The sequence below is a fragment of the Panthera uncia genome, chromosome F2 (assembly GCF_023721935.1).
Source record: "Panthera uncia isolate 11264 chromosome F2, Puncia_PCG_1.0, whole genome shotgun sequence".
NCBI lineage: Eukaryota > Metazoa > Chordata > Mammalia > Carnivora > Felidae > Panthera > Panthera uncia.
The window spans coordinates 21,702,101-21,719,425 of NC_064812.1; positions in this window are offsets into that span (position 1 = coordinate 21,702,101).

Sequence of the window (17,325 nt, forward strand, 5' to 3'; positions counted from 1 at the left end):
TGTGTGTGTGTGTGTGTGTGTGTGTGTGTGTGTGTGTATACATGTGTTGTAGAGTGGTGATGAAATCTACAGACAGCCCTTTTACCTAATCAGAACACCTATGATAATGATAATGGTTTTACACCTTATTCTACCCTAAAGATGCTTCAGGTAGCCACCCATTCTATGGAGCCTGTCAATAGGCAGATTTAGTTCATCATTATGTTTGTTAGGATGTTGTAAAACACCCTGAGACACAACACTTTGGTGAGTAACATTGTGTTTCAAGCCCTTATCTTGAGTTTTTATGGCCCATCTTTGCTAATTTATAGCCTTGAAATGATTTCTATGTCTTTGGCAGATTTGAGATGGCTTGGTAATTTACTTGAAATTCAGGGAGTTGTTAGTGAACTTAACATTTGTACTGAGTGCCAACCCCTCCTACAGGGAGATTAATATGGTGTCAGTTATTGCCATATCCCTAATGAAGAAGAAGATAGTATGTGTCATGGAATAAAAGCAGTTAATAATATTAGCATTAATTGACTGATTGCCTTGTTCCAGGCTGTAAGATCCTTACATGTTTTCTGTAACTGAATTATCAACAACCCCTAATTAATATTATCCCCACTTTAAAGGTGAGAAAATGAAGAGCAGAAAATTTAAATAATTTTCTCAGAGTTATATATAGTGATTAGTAGTAGAGTTATAATTCAAACCCAGATATTCTTACTTTACAGTCCTACTTCTTTTCTTTGGCAACATCAAATACCTTGTATATTTTACACTGCAGAGATCGAAGGATTAATGTGCTAACTCAAGGGGTCAGTTAGATTTTCACAGGGAAAAATTCTCAGAGACCTCAATGACTTAGCCCCAACATAGCTTTCCAGACTTAGCTTGTTATAAATCTTTTATGACTGGATGCTTTATCCAAAGTGGGTTACTGACTTTTTCCTCACATCTGTTGCCTTTTCATATCCATTCATTTTCTAATGCTTTTTACTCTATTTTATGTTTTTGCCTTTTAATCTCTATCATTACAAACCCTACCCTTATCTCCAGCCCACTTTAAGGACAAATGTTCCTATGAATTCTTCTGTATCTTTATTCCCAAATGAAATCAATTTCTCCTATTCAGTTTGGTTGGATTTCTCTTGAATGTGTGGTTTATCCTTATTTGTACTCCTGTCTTATCTGTTTTACTGGATTATAAATTCTTTCAAGCCAGTGCTGCTCCTTAGGTAGAATAGGCACCTGATAATTGTTTGTTGAATTGATCCTGAAAACCCTAACTCTTGTGTTGGCAAATGAGCCACACTGGTCATGACAGAGCAACAGATAACTTCACCCTCCGATTTCAATGCCCAGAAAACAAAACCAGATCCTAACATTGGTGAGGCAGAGCAGCATAGCTCTGCTTCTGCTCAGGTACATTTCTCAGTCAAGGAAGGGTCATTGCCTCTCCCTGCAGCACTGGGAAATAGTCTACTTTCTTCTCTTCTTTAATGCTGTCACCATTCATTCTATCCCTTAGGGTTCTTACTTCACCAAAAAAAAAAAAAAAAGAGTATCACCCTAGATATTATCCTTTCTGCTGAACCCAAAGACAAGCTCACAGTATCTTTAACCCTTAATGGCTTTCCTGTTTGTAATTATGGAGAATACAAGGGACACAAGAGAAAATGTAAAAGAAATTAAAAAGCTGAAGTTGTCTGTCGCAACTTTTTTTTTTTTTTTTTACTGTGGTCCCAGTGCATTGTTCCTGTCGATTGCTGAATTACAGATTCAAAGTTACTTTAGACTTTTCTCAACCTTTATTTTGGGGGGAATGATACCAGAGAGAAATAATCATGGCAGAGAGTAGATGTCTATTCAGATGCCCATCGACATCCAAGAAGATGGGATAGCATGGTGATAAAAAGCATGTCTTGGGGTTATAAGACCTGTATTTGAATCTCAGCTCTGCTGCTTATGTAGCCATGTGACACTGGGAAATTTACTGAATAACTCTAAGACTCAAGTTCCTTATTTGTAAAAAGAAGGTAATACTGTGCTTACATCTCAGGACTGTGGAAAGTTTAAATGAGAAATGAATGTAGAGGGCTCTGGCCAGGCATTGCTATTATTCAACATTATCTAGTTTTCTATTTCTAAGCCCAGAGGAAGTTTGCTCTTTCCCATGGCCTTGAAACCAAGAGTGGTCAGGCTACACAGTCAGTGGAATAGGAGCGTAAGTAATGTGTGTCACTTCCAGGTAGAAATATTTAATTGCTGGAACCGGTCTTTCCAGTCTGCTCTTTCTTGGACATAAGCACATTGGTGTGGTGCCACAGGGGTATAGAAGCCTAGAAAACTGAAAAGCCCAGAGAAGACTGTATGAGCAGGAAATAAACCTTTGTTTCTTTAGCTTTTGGATTTGTGGATTTAATCTGTTATTGTAGCATAAATCAGTCTGTCCTAATACAGTGCTTAATGGATCCTAAGATAAACAGTCAAAAATTGATAGTTTTAAAGGTGGGTAATTTGCATTTCCTGGGACCTCTAGATTGGGAAGTGCCTATGTCAGTGGAGCCCACACCCAGCTCCACATAGGAATATTTGCTCTCGTTCAGCATCAGCATGCTTCCATGAAAAGTGTCCCTGACACAGCCCATCAGCATTGTATAGCATATTCTCATGTAACTTTCCCTGCATAGAATTTCTTTATTTCAGTAACATAACTAGAAACCTTTGAGGTAAACTTTTCTATAGGAAGACACAGTGCATTTCTCCTTGCACACAAAGACATTAACAGTCCTCTTTCCTCTACCTCTCCTGGCCGCATCATGTCCTGCACTACCAAATTTAATCTTCTCTTTCTTTCTTTGTGTGAAAAAGTCATTATGTGTCTACCTGCCACAAACATCCTTGGTAAATAACATGTTTCATCCTTCTAATAGGTGACGGTAATCGTTCAAAATCCCATAGAGTTCACAATTTATATAAGCCAGTGGATTTCATGACCAGGGCTGGGTCACTCTTTCCAGTGAGCAGTAAAGATATGGATGGTAATTCCATAATAACGTGTGGCTTACGGGAAGAACACTTGTCTACTTCCCGGTGTCATGTTATAGGCCTGATCCTAACAGTTTTGTGATGTGACTTTGATCACATTTCTTTCTCTTTTGAGCTCCGTGGAGTTTTTCCCTCATTGGCTTGTAAAAAGTCTTCAACATCATGTGGATATTAGCTTTTGACTCCTTGTATTTGTTGCAGTCTTCCCCACACACATGAAGACACCCTGTAATTTCCCTTCTGATGATGCTTGTGTTTTTGTAGATACAAATCTTGTTTCCCATCATGGCTCTCCCTCTGCTATCGCACATAACCCAAGACAACCTATTCAGCCTCTCTGGGTTTTTGTTGCTCCAACCATGAAATGAGAATAACACTTAACTCACTACAGTGGTAGGATGGGGTAACATTGGAAATTAGCTGGTATATAGCAAGAAGGAGATGCATAACAGTTTCTCTTCTCTTTCTGAACTTCCATATTCCATATGGTCCAAAGATGATTACATACGAGTATTCAGTTAAAAAAAAGACTTGATATTTCTCATTTCAGAAAATTTAGGTAGAACCACCTGCCTCCTTCATAAATATTTCTCACTTTTCTGGTGTCTTGCAGTTTGCAGTTAGGATGTACTCCATTAGCTAACATCAGCCAGAACTCTCCTACATCAAGATGTCAATTCTTAAAGCAGTGCTTTTATTATTGGAGTACTGAAACTAGTAAAAATAGATAATATATATATTTAAATTTTTTTTTATTTTAGAGAGAAAGAGAGAGTACAAGCAGGGAGGGGGTCAGAGAGAGAGAGGGAGAAAGAATCCTAAAGAGGCTCCATGCTTAGCATGGAGCCTGATGTGGGGCTCAATCCCCAACCTTGGGATCATGATCTGAGCCAAAACTGAATAGGATGCTCAACTGACTAAGCCACTCAGGCACCCCCAAAATAGCCAATATATACTGAGCGTATACTATGTACCATATAAATTCTAAGTATATTTTATAAAAAAATGTATTTATATATGTGATATATAACATAATTACATATAGAATTGTTGAGAGATATAGATCATATTACATACACACACACACACACACACACACACACACACACACACACACAATTCTATGAAACCAGTATTATTGTCTCCACTTATCAGTTTGGTTCCAGTCAGGAGAGTTATTTCTTCCTTTCTTTTTTTTTCTTTTTTTTCCTAGTTACACAGTGTTATTTGTTCCTTGATTTTTGTTCTTCACCCATTTGTTTGTATTTTTTTTAACCATCCAACTAGATGATAAGCTTCTTAGGTATATGAACCATGCACCCATATTTTACTTGCATTCTCTTGAATGCTAGCACATGGTGAACATAGAGTAGATAATGAAAAATTATTCATTAATTAATAGGATAGAAACCATTGTTGCTTACATTGTGCATGAGATGAATTTTATCTTTATCTGTTTTATCCTTTATATATTTCTTTTTTATCTTTTTATTTTATTTATTTTTTATTTTTTTAATTAATTAATTTTTAAATTTACATCCAAGTTAGCATATAGTGCAACAATGATTTCAGGAGTAGATTCCTTTTTTTTTTAATTTTTAAAAAGTTTTTATTTATTTTTGACAGAGACAGAGTGTGAGCATGAGCTGGGGAGGGGCAAAGGGAGAGGGAGACACAGAATCTGAAGCAGGTTCCAGGCTCTGAGCTGTCAGCACAGAGCCCAATGTGTGGCTTGAACCCATGAACTGTGAGATCATGACCTGGGCTGAAGTCGGACACTCAACCAGCTGAGCCACTGAGGTATCCCAGGAGTAGACTCCTTAGTGCCTCTTACCCATTTAGCCCATCCCCCCCTCCCACAACCCCTCCAGCAACCCTCTGTTTGTTCTCCATATTTAAGAGTCTCTTATGTTTTGTCCCTCTCCCTGTTTTTATATTATTTTTGCTTCCCTTCCCTTATGCTTATCTGTTTCATAGGTTAAATTCCACATATGAGTGAAGTCATATGATATTTATCTTTCTTTGACTGACTAATTTCGCTTAGCATGATACCCTCTAGTTCTATTCATGCAGTTGCAAATGGCAAGATTTTATTCTTTTTGATTGCCAAGTAATACTCCATTGTATATATATGCCACATCTTCTTTATCCATTCATCCATCGATGGACATTTGGGCTCTTTTCATACTTTGGCTATTGTCGATAGTGCTGCTATAAACATTGGGGTTCATGTGCCCCTTCAAAACAGCATACCTGTATCCCTTGGATAAATACCTAATAGTGCAATTGCTGGGCCATAGGGTAGTTCTATTTTTAATTTTTTGAGGAACCTCCATACTGTTTTCTAAAGTGGCTGCACCAGTTTGCATTCCCACCAGCAGTGCAAAAGAGATCCTCTTTCTCTGCATCCTTGCCAACATCTATTGTTGCCTGAGGAGTTAATGTTAGCCATTCTGGTATCTCATTGTGGTTTTGATTTGTATTTCCCTGATGATGAGTGAGTTGAGCACTTTTTCATGTGTCGGTTAGCCATCTGGATGTCTTCTTTGGAGAAGTGTCTATTCATGTCTTTTGCCCATTTCTTCACTGGATTGTTTGTTTTTTGGGTGTTGAGTTTGATAAGTTCTTTATAGATTTTGGATACTAACCCTTTATCTGATATGTCATTTGTAAATATCTTCTCCCATTCTATTGGTTGCCTTTTAGTTTTGCTGATTGTTTCCTTCACTGTGCAGAAGCTTTTTATTTTGATGAGGTCCCAATAGTTCATTTTTGCTTTTGTTTCCTTGCCTCTGGAGACATGTTGAGTAAGAAGTTGCTGTGGCCAAGGTCAAAAAGGTTTTTGCCTGCTTTCTCCTCAAGGATTTTGATGGCTTCCTATCTTACATTTAGTCTTTCATCCGTTTTGAGTTTATTTTTGTGTATGGTGTAAGAAAGTGGTCCAGGTTCATTCTTCTGCATGTTGCTGTCTGGTTTTCCCAGCACCACTTCCTGAAGAGACTGTCTTTTTTCCATTGGATATTCTTTCCTGCTTTGTCAAAGATTAGTTGGCCATACGTTTGTGGGTCCATTTCTGGGTTCTCTATTCTGTTTCATTGATCTGAGTGTTTTTATGCCAGTACCATACTGTCTTGATGGTTACAGCTTTGTAAAACAACTTGAAGTCTGGGATTGTGATACCTCCTGCTTTGGTTTTCTTTTTCAAGATTGCTTTGGCTATTCGGGGTCTTTTCTGGTTCCATACAAATTTTAGGATTGTTTTTTCTAGCTCTGTGAAGAATGCTGGTGTTACTTTGATAGATATTGCATTGAATATGTAGTATTGCCATTTTAACAATATTTGTTCTTCCTATCCAGGAGCATGGAGTCTTTTTCCTTTTTTGTGCGTGTCTACTTCAATTTCTTTCATAACCTTTGTATAGTTTTCAGTGTATAGATTTTTCACCTCTTTGGTTAGATTTATTCCTAGGTATTTTGTGGTTTTTAGTGCAATTGTAAATGGGATCAATTTCTTGATTTCTCTTTCTGTTGCTTCATTGTTGGTGTATAGGAATGCAACTGATTGCTGTGCATTGATTTTATATCCTGCAACTTTGCCAAATTTATGGATCAGTTCTAGCAGTTTTTTGGTAGAATCTTTTGGGTTTTCCATATAGAGTATCATGTCATCTGTGAAGAGTGAAAATTTGACCTCCTCCTGGCTGATTTGGATGCTTTTCATTTCTTTGTGTTGTCTAATTGTGGAGGCTAAGACTTCCAATACAATGTTGAATAACAGTGGCAAGAGTGGACATCCCTGTCTTGTTCCTGACCTTAGCTTAGGGGGAAAGCTCTCAGTTTTTTCCCATTGAGGATGATATTAGCGTTGGGTCTTTCATATATGGCTTTTATGATCTCAAGGTATGATCCTTCTATCACTACTTTCTTGAGGGTTTTTACCAAGAAAGGATGCTGTATTTTGTCAAATGCTTTCTCTTCATCTATTGAGAGGATCATGTGGTTCTTGTCCTTTCTTTTATTGATGTGATGAATCACATTGATTGTTTTGTGGATATTGAACCAACCCTGCATCCCAGGTATAAATCCCACTTGGTCGTGGTGAATAATTTTTTTAATGTATTGTTGGATTCGGTTGGCTAATACCTTGTTGAGGATTTCTGCATCCATGTTCATCAGGGAAATTGGTCTGTAGTTCTCCTTTTTAGTGGGGTCTTTGTTTGGTTTTGGAATCAAGGTAATGCTGGCTTCATAGAAAGCATTTTTAATTACCTCTTTAACTTCTTGGTTAGCTCATTCATTCTTTAGTAGGATGTTCTTAGTCTCCAAGTATTTGTTACCTTTCCAAGGTAAGTATTTCTTACCTTTTCTTGTGGTTGATTTAAAGTTTCATAACACTGTGGTCTGAAAATATGCACGGTATGATCTAGATCTTTTTGTACTTGTTGAGGGCAAGAGTTATTTGTTTCAACAGAGAAAATTTAATTTAAAGTATCAAATCAAAAAGGTGGCACTGAGGTATCACAGAAGTAGTACTTGCACCTCTAAGACTATGAAGAGGGAAGGGAGGAAGTTGGAATTATTAAAAGTAAGAGCTTAAAGGAAGGACCCTATGCATCTGAGACTCAGACCTCTGTGGAGGGGTGCTGTGTGGGGCTGTTTGCATTCCCGAGAGAGGACGGGAGGCTGATTCTAGATGTTGGGAGAACTGCAGACTAGAAGCAGTGCTGATGGCACAGATTGTTATTGAAGATCCATTGCTGCAATGATGAGACTGGAACAGGAAAGAAAGCAGGAAAGAGTAAGTGCTTCTTCATCCCCAGTCTTCAAGGCTTCCTTTGAGCATCTCTATGTGCAGAGCCTAATGGATCCAGCTGGCAAGAGAAATATGGCCTACAGAGTTCCCACTCTAGCATCAGAAAGCAGTAGAAGAGCTGAGAGACAGCATTTTAATAATCACCATACCCTACCCCTTTGTCTGTTAACGATCTGTATACACCCTCTACACTTAGTTACATTTCAATGCAGCAATAATAAAACAGCTTTAAGCTTGCACTGAAGAGGATGCAACTATCTCCTTGTAGAAACAAAGATGATCTTTCCCTCCCAACAAAGTGAGGAGACATAGTTCCAGCTGTTATTGGGTGCATCTCAGGAAGATAGTCACATCCATCTGTGGAGTTCTGAAAAGCAAACAAAGTAATATCCATTGGATTATGCTGAGGCACCTGCACAAAACTTGAAGAAAAGGATCCAGTGAACTATGATGGGAAGGAAAAATTTTCTTCACAATGATTTTCCTTGTCCACTGACTGGTAGATAAGTTTAAGAGTTTGGGAAACTCTTCATTTCCAATCTCATTTTCAGCTCTGCGTTGTCTCTGACATTGTCCGCTTCTCTCTTCCTCTCCTTCCTACCTTTTTTTCCTTCCTCTCCCACTTCTTCTTCTTCTTTCAGTCTTCTTATATTTGTGTATCCTTTAATCAATTTGGATTTTTTCTGATACAAATTAATGGATGAATATACAGTACACAAAATTTTGCCATTTTTTCCCCAGAGAGGCTCTATGTTTGCATACTCACAGGGATTAAAAAATTTTTTTTCTTTCACCCTAATATTGACAATAATATTTTTTTCACATCTTGGATAATATTATTGGTAAATAAGTTATATCTCCTAATTTATATTACTTAGATTATTAGTTAAGCTAAATATTTCTTGTCATGTAGTTTCCATTTATCTCCTTTTATCCTATAGATTTTTTATCTTCTAATCCCTTAGATACTCTTCTTCTGAGATACTTGGTGGATTGTTCTTATGAATTTTTATGAGTTCTTGATATATTAGAAACACATATCCATCATACCACAGTTGCAATTTTACACCCCATTTTTGTTTCTCTTAAAATTGTGTTTCATAGTTTCTGCTATTGGATTTGAGTCTTGGATCAATCAAAGCAGTTGAAGTTTCTCAAAAATCTATTGTTGATTTTAATGGAAGGATACAGAATAAGTTAGGGATCACCAAGCAGGTATTCAGCTTGTACTGAAGACTGTCAACATGGTGCTGACAGGTAAGTTAACCATTCAGATATAGTTTCTAAGCTCTTGGTCTGTCAATAGGTGACATTTTACCATATAAAGGGAAGCTTACATATGACTACATGGCTTCATCTTTTAGAGTGATAACATAGCAACAGCTTTTGTTCGTCTGCAGGAACCAGAAACAGATTGAATTCTTGGCAAGATGTAAGAAAAGAGCTTTCACAAACTCAGCTGGTTATGGTGCTCCCTATGTTGTAAATGCTACTGGAAACAGACCCTGTCAGTGAGGCTTCTCACACTGTGAACAACATATCACCCAGAAATGACCATCTTCTCATGGGTCTGACAGAGAAAGCAGAACATGCCAGGTGAAGATACTAGAGAAAAGGGCATTAAACACTGCCAAATTGCTTTCTTTTCAAAATGGAACACTTAGGAGCAAGCAATAAAAAATAAACAAACATACATATCCCTGCTTTATTTTTATTATTGAAGGTGAACAAATTCACAGCAAAGCTATCCACAAAACTGAGTATCTATTTCATTGTATGCCTAGATGTTGGCAGAGGTGAAAAAGGTCATTCTGATTCCAGATAAGAGTCAGGTCAGCTCTGAACAATAATGAAAGGCAAACTAAAGTTGTTTAATTTCCCTATCAGTGACCCATTTGACAATGTTGGATGCCAATGTCATGCTTACTTGGAGGATGTTCCTTCTCAGCTAACAGTATATCTGCCTGTCATCACACATTCTTTATCTAAGCATTTGTTATCTATCTTAGGTAGGTATTTGCTGTGCCAGGTATAGAAGCTTCAGTACTATAGATGTCTTAAGAGTATAACACTCAACTCAAACTGTTTCTCGCAAATATTTATGACTCTCATAACTTGGAAGCAAAAGGAATGAAGTTTTCTTTAAGCAAGATAGAATTCTAAGGTTAAATTACACCATTGGGATCTTCTCTTTCATTATTTTTCCTTTTCTTAGCTTGTCTACCCCTTTATAGGTTTTCATCTTAGGAACTTCCTCTGTACAGGGCAGCAGATAAAATTGCTGGCAATTTCTGAGTTACATGGGCCAAATTTTAATGACATAAGGAGATACAATGTCTTCAAGTGGCCAAATCCTCAAAAAAGGGACTGTGATGGGTTCTACTTACAGCATGTACCTACATCTCGAGTGGGAAAGATGGGGCTGTGTGATGGATACACCATCTCAAAAGAGAGAATGGGAGTTTCCAAAAGGAATTTGTTCAAGAGTAAAAGGATTATAACTTTAAAAGGAGATAGCCTTTTTGCTCAAGAAGAGTACAGTCTAACAGGAAGGAAAGGCAAAATATAAGTAGCAATAATCAAATGTAGTAAGTGCTGCAATGGAAATATTTTCAAAAAGCTTTGAAGCAATTCTGTTTCTGGTATATGATAGGGTAAACCCCAACAGGATCTATCCTCCTGTGTGCAACAATTGCAACTCTGGACAAAATGCAGAAATACCTGGAAGTACCAGACAGTGACAAAAGCAGGCAGATTCTGAAGGAGAGTCAGAATTTGCCAGAAGAGAACAGAATGGGATTAATTTCCCATTATTATAGCAGTTAGCCTGAAAGTTGGCTAAAGCCTAAAACCTTAATAGAAAACAGACTTTCTGGACTAATGAACCAGAGGACAAAATTCAGGGGAACTACAGCTGCTGCAAAGTAAGAGGATGGATGGTATCCAGGAAAAGAAAGAGCAAGAGAGAGAGCCCTGAATTTTGAAATTCTACCCAGTTCTCTAACCATGAAGCCACACATGTATGTGGCAGAATTAAAGCAACCCAGCTACAGATAAAGGAACTGGACTGAGGTTAGAGCCCTTTCCCCCAAAACAGTTGCAACTTGAATTCAACCAATTTAATTGTCTATTAAAACGAGCAAAATACTCATTCTCTAGAGGAATATAACAGAGTTATCTTTCAAGGTATAATAGAAAATTACTTGACATTTGAAAAACTAGTAATATATGATCCATTCTCAAAAAGAGAATAATCTACTAAGTCCAACTGAAATTAGAACACATAGATTTTAAGGCAGCTATGTGTAATGATGTAAAGGAAAAAAACTTAAAGTACTAGGTGGGCTTGAAGAATGGAGATGACAAAGGAAAGAGTCTGAAGAAGAGAGAGCCTCAGAACCTGAGGCACAATCCCAAAGTCTAGTGTATGCATAACCGAAATAGCAGAGGACAAGAAAGGTACAGTGGGTCAGAAAAAAAAACTGACACAAAAACACAAGGAACAAACAAAGAGAAAAATTAGACTACAGAAAAATTAAAAGTTTTTGTGTATCAAGGGACATTATCGAGAAAGTGAAAGGACGATGTATAGAATGAGAGAAAATACTTGCAAATCATGTATCTGTTAAAAGTCTAATATCCATAATATATAAATAACACACTGAACAATGAAAAGACAAATAACACAGTTTAAAAATGAGCAAAGATCTTTAATAGACATCTCTCCAAAGAAGATATACAAAAGGCCAACTAGCATATGAAAAGTTGTTTAATGTCTTTAGTTATTAGAGAAAGGAAAATCAAAACCACAATGAAACACCATTTCACACCCACTAGGATGGGCTATTTTTAAAAAAAGCAACAACAAAATAACCAGTGTTGGTGAGAATGTAGAGAAATCGGAACCTAAGTACATTGCTGGTGGGAATGTCAAATGGAGCAGCCACTGAGGAAAAGAATTAAAAAGAGGTATTCCAACAAATACCTGTACATTAATGCTCACAGAAGCACTAGTTACAATAGCCAAAAGATGGAAGTAACTGAAATATCCCCCTCTGGATGGAGAGGAAAACAAATGTGGTATAGCCACATAATAGGAGATTATTCAGCCATAAAAATGATGTGCTGATACATGCTGCAACATTAATGAACCTCCAAATCATTATGCTCAGCTATAGAAGCCAGACACAAAAGGCCGGAAATTGTACAATTTCACTTATATGAAATATCTAGGGTAGATAAATCCATAAAGACAGAAAGCAGATTCGTGGTTGTCAAGGGCTGGCCAGAGAGAAGGCTGAGGAGTAGTTGCTTAGTGGGTACAGGATTGCCATTAGTGGGGGATGAAACTTTTTGAACTACATAGAGGCAATGGTTGCACAACACTGAGATTATACTAAATGCCATCAAATTGTTGAATAGTTTACGTTATGTGAATTTTACTTGATATCATCTTGAAGAAAGGATAGTTGACATGTTTTCGAATTCAGGCAAAGGCATAAACATGGACTTTCAAGAAGCTCAGTGAATCTGGAGCAGAATAGTTAAGAAGTAAACCACACCTAGGAATCATATCTGAACTACTGAAAACAGCAGATGAAAAATCTCAAAAGCAGCTAGAGAAAAGCAATACACAACGTATGGGGAAGCAGCAATTCAAAAGACTCCTGAATTCTCATCAGAAACTAAGAAAGCCATAAGACAGTGGGAAAACATCTTTAAAGCTGAAAGAAAAACAAAATGGTCAACCCAGAAATCTACATCCCATGAAAATAACCTTCAAAAGTAAAGGTAAAATAAAGACATTTTCAGATGCAGTGAGACTAAGAGTATTCATTGCCAGCAGATATAGACTCCAAGGGATGCTAGAAGTAATTCTTGAAGCTGAAGGAAATGATACCTGAAAAGAAATTCAGATCTTTTACAATAAACAAAAAGCATTAGAAATGATAAATATTGTATGTTTTTTCTTATTAATTTCTCTAAAATACATTTGTTGAAAACAAAAATTATAATATTTTATCAATTTTATAATAGAAATATATATAATATATGTGATAACTGTAGCAAACAGAACAACGGGGTGATAGATGGGTCTCTCTAAGATTTTCGCATTTTACACGAAAGGTGTGATAGTAACTCAAAGTAGGCTGTGAAAAGTTAGGGATATATATCGTTATTTAAAACTTTTATTCATTTATTTTTAAGTTTATTCATTTGTCTTGAGAGAGAGTGGGGGAGATGGGTGGCAGGGAGAGAGAGAATCCCAAGCAGGTTCTGTATTGCCAGCTCAGGGCTGGATGTGGGGCTTGATCTCACCAACCTTGAAATCATGACCTGAGGCGAAATCAAGAGTCAGACACTTAACCTACTGAGCCACCCAGGCACCCTGGGGTATATACTGTAATTCACAGACACCAATTTTAAAAAGTAACAAAGAGGTATAATCAAAAGATTACTTGATAACCAAAAGATAACTTGAAATGGAACGCTAATAAAATAGTTAGATGATCCAAAAGGAGTCAAGAAATGAAGAGCAGGGAGATAGAAATATGAAAAAAAAAGAAAGAAAGCAAATAAGGTGGTAGACTTATATCAAATCACATCAATATTAGCTATTATTAACTAAACTAAAAGCAGAAATTATCAGAAGAGAAAAAAAAGCAATAACAATTCCCTCTTCAGCTATATGCTGAATAAAAGATGCAATTTATAAATGAGATTCAAAATAAAGGGATAGGAAAAAATAATATACAAACAGCAAAGGATGGCTAGTAACTGTATTAATATCAAATAAAATAAGTACTTCAAGACAAAGGGATAAAAAAGAGCATTCCATAAAAACACGAGAGTCAGCTTATTACAAAGACATAGCAACTCTAAATGTGTATTTGCTTAATACCAGAGCTTTAAAATAGATGAAGCAAAAATTAACAAAACTAGAGGGAGAGATAGAAAATTTCAAATAGTGTTTGAGAATGTTAACACCTATCTCTTAGCAATTGATAAAAAAGTAACAATAACAACAAAATCAGTACAAAGCCAGTCTGACAAACAGTATCAATTACCTTGACCGAATTGATAATTACAGTAAAATACACTAAAGATATACAGAATGCCTGTTCTCTTGAAGTGCGTGTGGCACATTCAATGAGATAGACTGTGTATTGTACCATAAAATGATTTTTGACAAATTTTAAATTATAGCGATTATGCAGAATATGTTCGCTGATAATTGAATTGAAGCAGAAAACAACCTAGGAAAACCCTGAATATTTGAAAATAAAACATTTCTAAGTAATCTATAGGTCTGTAAAGAAAGCACCAAGAAAGTGAAAATTATTTGAACTGGCTGATAATAAAAAGGCAACAATGAACTGGATGATAATAAAAAGGCAACAAATTAAAATGTTCAAGATGCTTAAAAATAAATGTATAGTCTTAAATGCCTACAGAAACTAAAGGTCTACAATTAAGTTTTACTTAAAAAAATTTTTTTATTACATTTCTTTATTTTTGAGAGGCAGAGAGAGACAGAGCATGAGTGGGGGAGGGGCAGAGAGCTTGGGAGACACAGAATCTGAAGCAGGCTCTGAACTGTCAGCCCAGAGCCTGACACAGGGCTCGAACCCACTAACCGTGAGATCATGACCTGAGCCGCAGACACCTAACCGACTGAGCCACCCAGGTGCCCCTAAGTTTTACTTTAAGAAACAAGAAAAAGAGAAGCAAAGTAAACACAAGGAAGATTTTCTAATAAATGTTGGAATAAATGTCCATGAAGTAGAAATCAAACAAACAAGAGGGAAAATTTGCTAGGTGAAAAGACATGGGTAGCAACTATGAAACAGAAATAGGACCCTCAGTTACAAACATTATCTCTTTCAGTTTTTCAGACAATGCATCCCTGATTTCATTCATTCCCAGCTTGAACACCCAGCAATATTACTCTAGTCCTTATGAAACTGCTCTAGGTCATTTCCGTTTTGTTTGTGATATTTAGATGTGCAGATTTCAGGAAGTTCACCTTTAACTTCAGCATTGCAGATGAAGTTTCCTGACTCACTGCTTTTGCATAAGGAAATAGGTTTTAAAAGTGGTAAGGAAAATCGGAGATGCTAATAACATCCTCCCATTCCAACTGCACCTGAAAGTGTGCATGTCACCTTCAAGGTTTTATAATTGCACTGTTTGTTTTAGGGATGTACAGATTAAAATTATTGCTACATTTGAGGGAAAAAAACCCAACTAGATGAAAAGATGGTTCTTTGAAAAGATTAATGAATTGATAAACTCTTAGCTAGATTGGACAGGAAAAAAAAGATCAAGAACATCATGTACTGATATGCTTTCAGAAATGATAGAGGAATAATCACTGTTGAGTCTGCAGATATTAGGTAAAAAATGAGAAAATCCTATGAACAACCTTAGTTCACAATTTAGTTGAAATACACACTCCTTGAAAATAAAATTTACCAAAACTAACACAAGATGAAACAGAAAATATCAACAGTCCTGCGTTTGTTAAAGAAGCTGAATTTGTTGTCAACAATTTTCACATGAGGAAAACTCCTGGCCCAGATGGTTCTTGAGTAAATGCTTTCAAATGTTTAAGGAAGAATTATCACCAAATTTATGCAATCTCTTTCAGAAAAAAGAAAAGGAGAGAACACTTCCAAACTTATTTTGAAAACACTAATCCCAAAACCTGGCAAAGAAATAACAATGCAAAACAAACATAAAAATTAAGTAAAATTACAGATGAATACCCCTCTTGAACATGGATGCAAATTTGATATTTGCAAATCAAATCTATTCATATATGAAAAGGATTATATATCATCACCAAGTAAGGTTTATCCTAAGAATGCAAGTTGGTGTAGCATTTGAAAACCCATCAATATAATTTACCACATTAATGGAATAAAGGAGAAAATCCATGTGACAACTTTAATTGATGCAGAGAAAGTACTTGATGAAATGAATTATTACTTATATATCGATCTTGGCACTCCTCTTAATCAAGGATGGGTAACCTTACTTGTAGTCGCTTAGCATTTGGTGTGGAGACGGGATGTTCAGGGAGGAGGGAACACAGAAAGGCCAGCCAGACCTGTTAGCACCTGTGGTTAGCTGCTTTACACTCCAGAAGGGTGTTAGCATCTCCCCAAGTTTCTCTGTCTCACTGCAGGAGCTGGGCTGGTTGCTCCTGATCTGCTTTGTAGTTTAGTCATCTCAAGGCGATATTGGCAAGAGAAAATAGTGCACAGAAAATTGTTTACTTGCTCCATATCCAGATGTTCCGCATTGATTACCTAGAACAGATGCAAGGACCTAACCCATTGTTTTCCCTTATCCCTGGTGTTTCTCTATTTTTTCTTATTGTGACAGATTTCTCAATCTTCCTTTTGCTTCTGTGGTTCCTGCAGGGCTGGATTCAGAAGGAGAGATCAGGAAAACTTTTTAGTTGCCAACTTTCCGTTTTACATAGCATATATCCTGATGTATTTGCACTGCTCTGATCACCTTCTCTTTGACTAAAAGACCTTCTCTTAAATTTATTTTATTTTTAATTTTTTTCCAGTTTTATTGAGATATCATTAACATACAGCATTGTGTGCGTTTACAACATATAATGGTTTGACTTACATATGCTGTACAATGATTACCACAATAAGTTTAGTTAATCTGCAGTAACTCTCTCTGTCCAGAATGAAGTTTCATAGTCCTTGAACAAGGTAAAATTCATGACTTTGTGAGCCATTCTTCTCCAGTGTCTTCTGACCCTTCACAGTTATCTAAATTAGACTATTCAGAGTTTTACAAAAATTTAGTGCACTTTCCCACCTCTGCATCTTCAAGCTCAGACTCTCTTTTATTTGGATGTTTCCTGTTCTTCCTGTGGAAACCCTAGATGTGATACAAGCCCCACCTTGATCACACTTCCCATCATGCAATGCGATGTAGCAGAAAGAATGAGGTCTTTGGAGTTCAGGACCTCAACATGGTCTCTAGCTCCTACTCCTCCCATTGCATATATAATTATAAACTGCACATTTCACATTTCTCTGTTTCAATTTCCCTCTTTGTAAAATTGGTAAAAATACTGCATACTTCATAGGACGGCTCTGAAGGTGTTATGAGATGGTAGTTACTTCATGCTAAAAAGGCCAGTGAAAAGTTTGGTCTCTGTATCCACACCGCCTCTCCTCTCTTGTGTTCAGTCTCATCCATTTTCCTCAGCCCAGTGGAATTTATCTCTTCTTTCAATACAATCCCATAACATCTTCTTAATAACAATTTTTAGGGCGTTTGTTCCATTTAATCTGAGCTATAAGCCTGTGTAGGAATTTAAATTTTATTTACCTCAGAAGTTGTTTTCTCTCTCAGAAAAGTGTTTCAGGAGAACAATATTAGTACTTAAACAAGGGCTTTGTAATCAAAATCACAGAGTTTGTGTCCCAGATTTACCAGTC